This window comes from Leptinotarsa decemlineata, unplaced genomic scaffold (genome assembly GCF_025532065.1).
Source record: "Leptinotarsa decemlineata unplaced genomic scaffold, Ldec_3_MD MMD2_tig00026282_RagTag_RagTag, whole genome shotgun sequence".
Lineage (NCBI taxonomy): Eukaryota > Metazoa > Arthropoda > Insecta > Coleoptera > Chrysomelidae > Leptinotarsa > Leptinotarsa decemlineata.
This window is the reverse complement of record NW_027412668.1, coordinates 8437852-8451287: the sequence shown is the minus strand read 5'-3', so window position 1 is coordinate 8451287 and position 13436 is coordinate 8437852.

The following is a 13436-nucleotide window of genomic DNA, read 5'->3' as shown; positions in this document are numbered from 1 at the left end:
TTGTTTTCGTCAGATTAAGCGAATCCCTCTAGATAATCGTCAGATTATGGGACATCACGTCTAAAACATAAATATGAACCATACTTTATCCCGATCCGATGCGCTTCAGTATCTCAAAATGGCGAATTTTTTTTGCACATTATAATAATGGCCGCGAGTTTGCATCAGAACGAAATCGTCAGATTATTGAATGAGAGTTTTTTTTTGTTGCACTTAACACCCCCTTAGAAAATCTGACGCACTTGATTAAATTTTTTTTCTTTTCACTTTTAACCCTTACGTACAACCACCCACATACTGATTTTCAACTGTATAATTGGTTTGCAGATTGAATATGAGGAAGTGGATTTTCCTTTTTTTCTCTTGAAAAATTACTATTAACTATGAGGTGTGAATAGAAGAAAAAACAATGATGGTTTTCTGTGAGATAAACGATATGAATCTCAAGGTCAAACGCCATATTGCTGAGATACCTGATATTCTCTTTGTTGAGATTACTTAATTTGAATAGGTTATATGAATAAACCACGGTAACTAGTTTTATTAGCAAATAATTCTATTCAACAGGGCACCTTTATACACGTGAGAATGTATAATGTATATCTATATACATACATAAATTCCTAAAAATAACGCAAATGAGAAAGTGAACAATTTAAATGAACATTCAAGGAAAGTCATTTTTTGTGGGAAAAATCAGTGTTTTATCGACCTTTTTTGTGTATTTGTTACCTTCCACAATCTCAACGTTTTGAAGGCCAAAATCTGCCTCCGTCTTCAGAAATGGACCAAAAAAATTCTAAGATATTGGCAGTTATTCCTTTTTGATTATTTATTTCTTTACTTTTTTGTTTATTTCTGAAGACGGAGGTAGATTTTGGCCTCCGAAACGTTAAAATTGTGGAAGGTAATTAAATAAATATTATTCAGCTTACAATTGTCCCTAATTCAAACGAATCTCAAAAGATCCCTTTCTTTCAATTTAACGTTTTTTTCCTCAACAATTTTCTATTATATACACAGGATGAATTATAACATTGAATGATTAAAATTGAAATACTCAAATCAGGTTCTACAGAGGGTTTGAAAAAAAAAAGAAATATGAATAATTATTGAAAAATTAAATGGTTATTTCTGACACTCCCGCCCGGTTCAGCGCTTTTGGAATGAAACAGTACACCATCCTTCGGTTTGCCCCCACATAATAATTGAATGGAACTGGTCGATACCTGATGAAAATCCATATTAAAAAACTAATCAATACATTTGAATTGAAGGGGTTATATTTTTAGGACTGATTCATTTTTGGGAAAGAAAGTTTTAAGCTTTCTACTACTCCATCTTGATACAAAAAATTGTAAGAATCTTTCAAAGAAAAACAGCTACTTTCACATAAACACACATACATACACGAAAGAAAAAAATTGTTTTGGAACAAATACTTTTATATGAATACTAAATCATACAGAATCTACTTTTCTCTACTCAGTTTGTATTCCAAAAATTCGTTTTGGAATAAAATCACATATCATTCACAGGAGGGTTACTTTAAATTAATGATAACAAATTGCACTTACATGGAACATTGTCATCCTCACTGGTAGACATCGATGTTCCGTCGGACACTTGCCTTAAGGCTTTTCAGTACCAAATTGGTACTGTGTGTGTAATTCAATGTTTATAATGAAAGTAGCTGTTTCAGGAGGGCTTTCTTACAGTTTGTGTTACTTCTTTGCATGATCTACACATCCATGTATAGAGTTACTTACTTTCAAATTGATTAATTCCTTCCTTTCTTTGGAAGATTCCCACAATTTTTTGTATCAAGATGAAAGCCAAAAACTTTCTTTCCCAATAATCAATACAGTTTATTGTATAATTCTCACTATAAATGGTTTTACAAAAACCACGACACCTCACTTGGCAATGGTCCGCAGAATTATGTGGTTTCAGATACCTATTAGGGGAGGGTACATCGAAAAGCAGCTTTGTATTCGGTGTATTCAACATGATTTCTATTGTTGTTTATTCCCATGAAGTTTTTCATTAGCTATACATGATGTGAAGACATTATGAAACGCACAACATTCAAAAGATGAGTTACTGCATCAACTGTCTCATATGACAGATAATTCATCGTGACACAACCATTTCTGAAAAATGGTTGTCGTGAATAATGTCTGACAGATTTATGAAAGGTAACTCTATCGTCAATTTCCCTTCAGTGACATGAATTATGAAAGTCGATTCTGATTCGTTATATGGTTCAATACCGAAAGTATATGAATGGCAGGAAACACTAACCCAGCGTGACAACGAGATTATGTGCCTACAGATTTATAGTGCAAATACAAATCCCAGACAGTGGATGCAATTAGCCTCAAAAAGGATTTCACGTACAGAGTTCGAATAAAATTGAATAGATTGGAAAGTGAATGCACAGTGGAATCGATTTTCAGGCAAAGTGGATTGCAATTGTAATGTAATAAAAATACTTTTTTTACATATTAGAAGTTCAAATATTCCTTCAATGCACTCTCAGAAACCACTGCCAAATGAAGTGTCGCCCGTGGAGAGGAAAGTTCGGCTGGATACAGCCTTATCCTCAAGTGCATGTATTCGTACCAAAAAGCTGAATGCCTCTAAGTCCACTCAGTGTCACTAACGTAACCTTCAACACATCATCAAATTACCTCTTGGTTCAGAAAGCCGAGTTCTACGGGGTTCTACATTGATAGGCCTTCTTTTTCTAGCTAATCATGGTAACGCTTATGGACCCTGGAGTAACCAAGAACCCGAACATGAGTCTACAGACGTCGAATAAATGAGCCCCAATAATCGTTCATGCAAGGATCAAGAGAAAGAACTTCTCAGTTTCATTACGTTTGAGATGAGTTCAGAAAGTTGATGGAGGCTGATCGTACGACTCCAAATGTTCTTCCTTCAACATCGGATCCAAAGAAAATGCCCTTCATTCAATATTGGAACGAAAGCAGATGCCCCTCTGTTCACCAACTCTTGAACAAACCGTAGAGGCTATGTACTGCTTTGTACCAAATTCTTGATAAGTAGAAGAAGAACCTGTATAATGAAAGGAAACAATCTTCTCCTGCAGGTCCAAGAGAGAGGGTGGACGTCGACCTAACGAACCCAACTGTGAAAACACTTCACAACTCACGACGTTACTTCCAACAGAGACCGCAGAAAAATATCATAAATATTATATTCATCGGAAATAACTCCAATGTGTTCTTCTGATGGAGCGGAGTCCTTATAACACTTTTCAAGCCAATGCTTCGCTTGAACGGCATTTTTTCCCATCAAGAAGCAGTGTAAAATTAAAAAAAAAACAATGTTTTTGATCCATCGTTTCGAAAATAACAAAAGTTGTGTCACTCAGCACAACAACTCAAAAATGTATGAATAGAATATCATGAAATTTCAACAGCTCTATCTCTTAAAGGTTAGTACTATCTAGAAAAGCAGTGAATGCAATAATACTGGCGCCATCTATGTGTGAGGCTCAAGACTTTTCAGCCCATACTATGGAATATATCACGGATATTTATAACTCTATATCGATCGTTGATCCTTTGTATTTCGAAATGAATCAATATTTCAAATAGAAAATCGCAACATCCACCTCGATACAGTAATCGAAATGAATCGATTCCTGTCGAAAAAAAATTGTAGATGTTGAATCACAAAACGGGAGTACACCACTGACAGTAGACCAATTCTACGTTCTAGTTACCGAATCCTTGACAATATTCATCTTTAAGTATTGAAAAGATAGATGCGAAGATCCAGCAACTTTGAAGGCGTCAGGTCTCTGTTCTCACAATCTCCAATCTAATCGGAAAATAAACGGGAATGCAGAATCGTATTTCATTTCTCCATTCAGAAACTTCCAAGCCGTTCAAAGTTTCCAGTTGAAACGCGGAACAGATCGTGTTGAGAACTTGAACTTTCAACCTTCTAAAATTTATGAGAATGTCAACGCTACACATGCGGAAATGAAGGATTTCCTCCATCAGCGAAAAGCTCTTGAATAATGACTGTGAAATATCAACACACATAAACTTTCAAGCAAACCCTCTTAGCTTAGTGGAAAGAGTTTGTGTGTTATAATCATGGCTTGATGGGAAATTAGTAAGTTCGTGAGGGAATTCTCTGCGTGAAAACAAAATAATCTTGTTTGTGAACAGGACCTGAATAAAAACCACCAGAACTCAGAGTCGCAACGCTTCTAAATGGAATTTGGTGATAAGGAGATAGATGCTCGAACTCAAATAAAATTGAGTGACACACTATTTCTAGCATACAGTGCATTCCTTTAATGTCCCCCCTTTTTATTTTTTGAAAGGGTCAACTCAAATAATTCAAATTTGGGATAATGAAAATAATGCATGAATACTTCATTTGGAAGTGAAAGTGACAGATGAAACTGTCAAGATGGAGATTGAGCGCCATCTTGGAAAACAATTAAATGGAACGGAGGGTTTTGTGACAAATCTTTTTGAAGCTCCTGACAAATATTTCACAACCCTAGAATATAATATCAATATCTTTAACTACTACAAAATGGCGGAACATTTAATAATTGCCTGAATACATTGACTTTTAACTACATAATATGAGGTAATAAGTTTGAGGTCAGTTCAGGAGATGCTTGAAATGGTTGCCTTGAACTCCTTGACATGATATTTCTCGCCGAACATTTTCTAGCACAGTAATGTCAATATCTGTCGTATATCCAATATTGAAGCAGTTTCAGTTTCGTACATCTTTTGCCCCAAATAGCTCCATAAAAGAAAGACCAAAGGTGTCGAATCTGGCGAGCGGGCTGGCCATTCTGTAGGACCCACACGGCCAATGCAACGACCGAGAAAAGTAGTATCCAAATAGTTTCTTACTTATCTGGAGAAATGTGGTAGTGCTCCATCTTGTTGGAATACAATTTCCATATCGAATTCATTAGGATTCATTAGGATCTTACTTGCATGTATATTTTTAATTGCGTAATCTACGTTTAATCAAATTGCTCCAAGTTTCAGAACAGAGATGATACATGTCTTCTTTCGGGCTTCACCCTGAGAAAAAACTATAACATTTTAATTCCTAGTGATAAGTTAGCCAAGGTGACTAATGGACCTCATATCATGTCAATAAAACTGTACAACGAGCTCCCAATATCCATTAAAAAATAACTAGTGTGAAGCTCTTTAAACAAAAAGTTCGGAAACTATTATGTGAAAAGGTATTTTATTCGCTTGATGAATTTTTTCAGTCTGATTTGGAATTTTAATTTTTGTATCCCTTTTATGGTCTAAATGTTATATAATATGTCTTATAATTATGTTGTTTTATGATTGTGACCTCATTGTAATTGTATTGAGTTATGTGACTTTTTCCATGCCTTCCCTAGGTCTACGGAAATAAAGATTTTTTGATTTTGATTCGCTTCGACGATTTCAGTGATGAGAGGGTCAGCAGTATTTTCCAGTATATTTAAATACAGTTCCCCTGTTAAATTTTGATCAATTGATAGGGGTCCTACAATATGGTTTTTCAATATTCCCGCCCAAACATAAATTTTTTCTGGATATTGGGTATGTTTTTCCCGGAAAACGTGAGGGTTATGTCACTTCAATTTTTATAAACAAAAAATAACTTGAAATTGCCATATGGCAGATAAAAAGAAAAAATTCTAGAAATATCGATATTAATGTGTTTGTCTTCAGGAAATTATTGAATGTTCCGCCATTTTGTAGTAGGTGAAGATAATGATTTCATATTAGAGGGTTATGAAGTATTCTTCAGGTGCTTCAAAATGATGTGCTTCCATTCGATTTTTTTTTCTCAGATGGCACCCAGTCGCCATCTTGAAAGTTTCATCTGTCAATTCCACTTAAAGTATACATGCATTAATTTCATTATCCCAAATTTCAATTTTTTGAGATGACTCGTTCAAAAAATAAAAGAGCGGGGACATTAAAAAAAAGCACTGTATATTTCAAGGGTGTGAAGTTGAATGGTCATAAAAATCAATGTTGGAATTTTTTTAAGGAGACTGCCCTAGAAGCTGTCCATTGGCTAAGAAATGACGTTGGTAAAGTTTCAGCTTTTTCGGTTATTATCTGTTCACTTCCTACAGCATACTAATTTTTCTTTATTTCTTCCTTCAATCTCTGTGTCGAGAAAATTCACCTCCATCTTTTGTTTTTCCTCTTCTGATGTGCTGTTTGTTGAAGATTCCATTTGTGTAGTTGAATTTACATTTTCTTAAAAAAAAAGGAAGACATCCATTGAGCGGTAACAAGCAGTAAGCGAAGCACTCACGGATTGGCTTCAAGTCAGTCTTGAAAAAGAAAAGAATGAGGAGAACGTGAAACATTTCCACTTACTTTGTTTTGTGATTTTTTCAATCTCGTTGTTCTGCATTAACAAAATTAATGTAAATGCCTCCCGTGTAGCTAGGACAACTTTTTCTACTCTGGAATGATAAAAATCGCTGTGCAGTGTTTTTTGAAGCATGCTGATTATTCATTTTGATGTCAGGTGAGAGTTTCATTATTCTATGAGGAAACGATTGCTGTAAATATTCTAAAACGTCATTGTTAGTACAGAGAATCATACGAAGATTTGTTTAGTTTTGGTTTATAATACGATAATATAATATAATGTAATGTAATGAAATATAATATAATATAATTATTTTTATCGTTGTTTTAATAAAATCATTCATTGTTTTACTATTGAAAAAATAATATAATATAATATGATATAATATAATATAATATAATATAATATAATATAATATAATAAAATAAAATAAAATAAAATATAATATAATATAATATAATATAATATAATATAATATAATATAATATAATATAATATAATATAATATAATATAATATAATGCAATATTCATATAAAAAAACCGAATAGGGAGGTAGTCCACCCTGAAACAAATAACATAGTTTGTGTATATCAAAACTGAAAATCCAACTCACATTCTCAATTCAAATCTCCCCCACTATAAGAGCACATTCCAAACATTGCTCTTATATCCTCTCCATATCTCGCATTTCCAGTCGAATAATTCCCAATTTTCGAGAATTTTCACGTGTCTGAATAGTTTTCAGAGCTTGAATAAGGTTCTCTGTCATTGCAAAGCAAATTAAACTAGTCGCCTAACTCACTGAGGTTTCGAAAACTTTCCACAGTACCAATAATCGTCAAAATATTTGAGCGTCGCGTCGCCCGATGAACGTTCATTGAACGACATGAGTGGCAGTGCAACTCTAAGCTGCTCTTCGAGAAATGCTCTCTGCATTTTATATGAACCCTTTTGGAATTCTCTTTCATCTGAAAGAACAATAAAGGTTCGGTCTTTTTGTATACGTATTCTCTGTCGCGTTTTTGCAGAAACCCGACTCAACAATACTACTGAAAAACATTTGGAGTTCCGCAAAGCTTCGCAATTTTTATTTGTGAGGATCGCAAGGATTTTCAATTTCTGCGTATTTCAAATAGTTTATTCATTGTGATTTATCGAAAGTACGTGTCTTGATGAGTCCTGAATAGACTTATTTTCGAAAATGAATCGATTCAAAGTTGGAAAATTTCACACCAGAAGAGTAATTGATAAAAATTATTTTCAATCAGGTTAATAGTCCACGTTTCGAATTCAGTTGAATTATTTTTCAGGGCTCTGGAACGAATAATTTTCTTAAATATACCTCCCACAAAACTGATACGTTTACTCTCGTTTTACCGAAAAGTGGTTTCTTCGCGTTAATATTGTTATTTTAAAAACCATTGGATATATTATTAAATAAAGAACATTGCATTGCTTCTAGTGCTAACACTATCGCATATATATATATATTTTTTGATTGATGCAACTGATTTTCCTTTATTTTGAGTATTTCCATATTAAATTCTACAAAAAGGATTTGAAGCTTTATATCTTCTATTAATTATCTGCGAGCGCTTTCGACAGTTGGTAGTACTGTCATCTTCTGGCACTCCTCAAACTGACTCAGTTTGTGTTACTGCTTCGAGTTACACCTCTCGAAGCGAAGCAGTAACTTGTTTTGATAATGCCATCTGAGATGATGGCGAAACGTCGACTATCGAATAGTACACAACGGACGAACACCCGGAAAAACAACACATCATGTATATATATATATATATATATATATATGTGTGTATATATATATATATATATATAAGCTACAAAATTTGTATGATGGTAGTACAATATAAAAATTATTACGAAAGGTTTCAAACTTACTATTAATGAGGATGGCCTTATCGAAAGAATGTTACATTTGAACAATGGAAACATGTCAATACAATAAAACAAGTCACTACATTAAAAGAAGTTGACTCCTCACTGGATATAGAGGAAATTATTGAATTAAAATTTACTAAAAATCGTTATTTGGTTTATGAATTACTGGTAAAAGCCATGTGGTTGAAGAACAAAGAGAGAAACAACAAAAAATTGGCAATGGCAGCTGTCATGTGATTCAGTTTGAAAAAGTGTGTGTTTGTTTATGATAAAACTATGGAACGAAGGAGAACTGTTATGGTGCAAGTGTGATCAGAAACATCTGCTCTTATATAAGTTAGTCAATGAGCAAATATGTCCAATTTAATATTAATTAATTGACAACACCTTTAATAGTCTTGAAGAAAACAATTGAATAGGTGTTGTTAAATGAAAGTAAAACCCTGCCTTAGGGAGGTTAGGAATTTGTTCAAAAAAGAAAATATTCCAAATGTTACTAATTGCATTAATGAAAAACCAGAATTACTGGTTTGGAAATCATGTTATTTTTCATCAATGTCTAATAGGAAGGCATCGATTTCACTGGGGTGATCAATGTCTGATCTTCTATTGAGGAGATTATTTGATGGTAATATAAATGACATTTCCAATATCACAATATCACAAAAAAAAGAGGAAATGAGGGAATAACACTCTAGAAAAGGGAAGGGCAGCCAAGTACAAAGATGTGAAACACTTGGTTGCTGAAAAAGGGAATAAAACACAAACGAACGGAGTCACCAGCATGAGCCTACCGCACATTTTTGTCGTAGTTTGTAGATCTAGAATTCATAGAATATACCCTATATTACCACATAGCATTCCAAGTTCATCAGATACATTTCCTACAAATGGATAAACTTGAAATGCTACTCAGCACCGGCCTTCTCAAATGAAAATTCAGTTAAAAAATATTTTTTCTCGAAACAAAAAACAAAAACACCACTAGACATGAAAATCAGGTGGATTAGCTGAAACTTTGATTATATTTATAATTGAAGTATATCGATTATTTTCTAAATCGAAAAAAAAGTGTATTTTTCTACGATTTACGAAGTCTCGAGTAACAGTTAATATCGAATAAAATTATTCCAAGAGCAAAGCCTTTCCATCAATCAAATATTCAGTTTCATTCCTTCAACTTTCAACCTACTCAAATTTACACAACACCACCTTCAATATATTTTCGATCTATCCAATTTCGTGCTACCAGCCTCATTTCAATACCTGCCACATGACATACTTTGTTTTCATTCCTTTCCGTTTTTTACAACCCCAAAGTTCCGGAGTATACATATTGATATTTATGCTTAAAGTTAAATCTACTTCGATAAAGATAGAACGCCTTCCGAATCTCTGAGGACCGAACCCTTAAAGTTCGTTGTTTTCTTGCCTGGATGGGTAGGTATATAATAAACAGAGACAAGTTAATGGAATTACTGCAATCTCAATATGTTATGTTGGCAAAATGTATCCCCTGGATTTATTGGATCATAACTTATATCGAAGTGTTGGTCATATCGATTGCAGAGAACAGGGTGTTGAAGGATTTGAAGGATAAACAGTGAAAGACGGTAAAAGAGAGCGGAGTAGGTAAAATATTTGTAGGAGGAGCTTGACATGAAATCAATTCAAAATCAATTCAAATTTCTAAAAGTATTATTCTTTCATTGAAATTATAGATTGTGTCAATTCAGATCAAGCCAATTTCTTAATAGAAATTGTTTTATTTCACATCCCATTATCGTTCATTTGTTTTCGTATTTGTTTGGATACATTTCAATTTTTTTGGTTTCAAACTATTGACATTCATCTGATAATAGAAGTCTCCAACAAATATATCCAATATAATGAAAATTCAAGCGGATCTACTAACTACTACTACTGAACAGTTTTCAATGAAAAAATTGCATTTATTTTGAGCTATGAAATGCTGGCTTTGATTTTTTGAACTGTGTTACATCATATTATTCCTTGTGCGACATATTAAGTTAATTTATGTTTCGCTGAAGGGAAATTTCCAAGTATGATGAAGGTGAGTAAAGTTGTTCCCATCCATTTTTAACTATAGGCCAATAACCATACCATCTATATTTTCAAAAAAAATTTGAATACTCATTTTCCGATTCCGTGATACTGTTTTCTTGATACTAACGGATCATTCCCGGAAAATCGGCATGGGTTCAGACCGGGAAAATCAACAACATCTGCAGTACACCATTTCTGTCAACTTCGAACTGTCTTACTACTGCTGCGTTCATTTGGTCGAGTGTGAATAGGTGTGAGTCACAATAAACCCTTGCGGGTCGAATAGACCCTCTCACTTTGGACCTAACCTAACCTAACACCGCCTCTGTAGCGAAATAACGCACCTTATCGATGCTGGCCAGTACCCTGTTGGGATATTTTGTGATCTTGGCGGGGCAATCGACTGCGTGTATCATGATTGTTTGATAAAGAGGCACTACCATGGAAGCTCTGACATGGATTACAAGCTTTTTACAAAATTGCAAATGGAATGAACAATGCAATGAGTTAACGGTTACGAATTCTACATTAGCCGATATTAACATTGGTGTCCTACAGGGTTCTTGTTTGGGCCCTGTGTTATTTCTGCTATGCCTACATTAATAATTTAGAAAATCCATGTAAAAATGTCCATGCTACAATGCATGCAGATGATATCTCTGTTTTTATGTCAGGTCACAAATGCTTGAAACACGTTAAAGTTGAAGTTTTCAAGTCTGCCACCCATGTCAAGTTTTTAGGAATGTGCGATGATGAATATCTAGATTGGAAAGAAAATTGTTCAAATTTGACATTAGCGCACAAAAATATCAGGTGCATCGTGAATATGCCTAGTACCGAGAGCTGTGAAAGTTTTCTCAGCATTTATGAAGTCGTAACATTTTCATTCTTATATATTTCTGAATTGTGTCTTTATGTTTTCAAGAATAGAGATAGTTTTGTGGAGAATTCTGATGTACACCAAGTGAATACTCGTGCACAAAATCACTTTCATTTACCAATCTGTAAACATACTGTACATTTCTGTTTTCCTGCTAATAATGGCTTACGTGCATTCATCGTTATTGACTATCAAAAAGCAACTTGAGAAATTTTTTGTTACAAGATGTTTTTATTCAACAGATGAATTCTTTTCAAAAGAAGTCTCTAAAAAAATATTGTTATCGACATTTCAAATATGTTTACACTTCTTAACGGCGAGTTTTTGTATTATGAATCTCTGAATGTGAACTTGTTTGATCTACATTATAAATTTTTTCTTGAATATTCCAAATCAATATTTTTGCCCTTGGTAATGATTATTATCATTATTACCATTCTTGCACCCAAGACTTCATTTGAACAGATCGTTAACTTCACTATAGAAGTGAATCATCAATGGAACTTTTACCACTTTGTTCGTTGAGAACCGTCAAATATGTAAAACAATTCAAGATTTATCCCCGAACGAATTAAAATCCATAGTTAAATTCCTTTAACATAAGCAAGGTCCCGAGTCATTCCGCTACTCTGCGATAAAGTAATCCGTCGATGAAATATTTATAATCCAATTTTGTTCCTATACAGAAAAGGCCTTTTGAGCAATTTTCAATCGAAAAGTATTCCAGATTATCGACAGAAAAATCATAAATCATAAATCAAGGTGTACTGTTCCAAACTCACTGGCTGAGCACTGAAAATGTGAGGTTTATTTTCTCTCAAAATTCAAATACCTAACTTTAAAATATTCATAATCAAAAAAAGTTTGATCGTTAAATGGGGTTTACTTAACGAACGGAGGCATTAAATAAATTATGATTATGAGGTAGACTTCTCGGTTGAATTGAAGCTCCAGTTCATTTCCTTGAAGTTTATTTTCAAACTTTTGAATAATGAGGAACAATGACTCGTCTACCGATTTCTTTAGAAAAACACTACCGCATTATAAAAGGTTTCGTTAGAAAATAATAATTTTGTGTTGATTTGCTTTCCTTCACAACTTCCACCTGTCATTTTAAGAAAGTATGTTCAGTCTCCATCGCTTTTTCCTTCACACCGTTCAGTGTATCAACCTAGTCCTCTTCAATGATTTCTCCACTTTCAGAAATATAAAGAAGTCATATGGAGCTAGATCTAGTCAGTGGGTTGGATATTTTAACACATATGAAGCACCCACAAGTTTGAATACTTTTTTCACTTGCTCACGGAGGTTATAACCTCAAAGTTGAATTCTTCATTCACTTTTCTTTTTCAAGAAACCAATTCACGAATAGAATTTCATAGATGCCAAAAAAAACATTCTGAACAACATCGTGTTGGATGTTGGGAATCGCACGCGAAACGGTCGAAAACGAACAAAAAACGATCTAAAACGCACGGAAAGTGGCCGCACACAAAACGGTCGTACGAAAAACGGTCGAAAACTGTCGGAAACGAACGAAAAACGATCGAAAACGTACGGAAAACGGCCGCAAGCAAAACGGTCGCACGAAAAACGGTCGAAAACTCACGAAAAACTGTCGCACGCAAAACGGTAGCTCGAAAAACGAACGAAAAACTGTGGAAAATTATGTAAAACAACGTATTTTGAAATGTCATTGTCGAATACTCAGCTCCTCCATTGCCCCCACGTTGAGTCCACAACGCGTATCTTCAACATAATAATGACGATTACATTCTACGGAAATAAAAAAATGCTGTCAAGTATGATGAATGAGTCAATTTCTTATAAAACTAACGCTGTAAATACACATCATTTGCAGTTACTTTCAATATCTTACGTTGTCGTAGAGGCTAAGGACAATGTCTACCACGTGGACGTAGTGGGTTCGATTCTCATAACCATACACTTATTTTTCAATTATGTTACCTACTATGTCTAGTCTGCCGCGACGACGTGTCTGTTTCGTTGAATTATTTATTCCACAGAAAATTCAAATCTCCCGCCTCAATGTTCTGAGATGCAGAAGCGTGCGCTCTGATTGCGCGTGACAGTTTGAGGACGCTACGTGACAATTTGGTACACTCTGATTGGTTCGCCGCTGGGTGGGACACCAGGTGAAAATTTGGTTGACTGGATGGT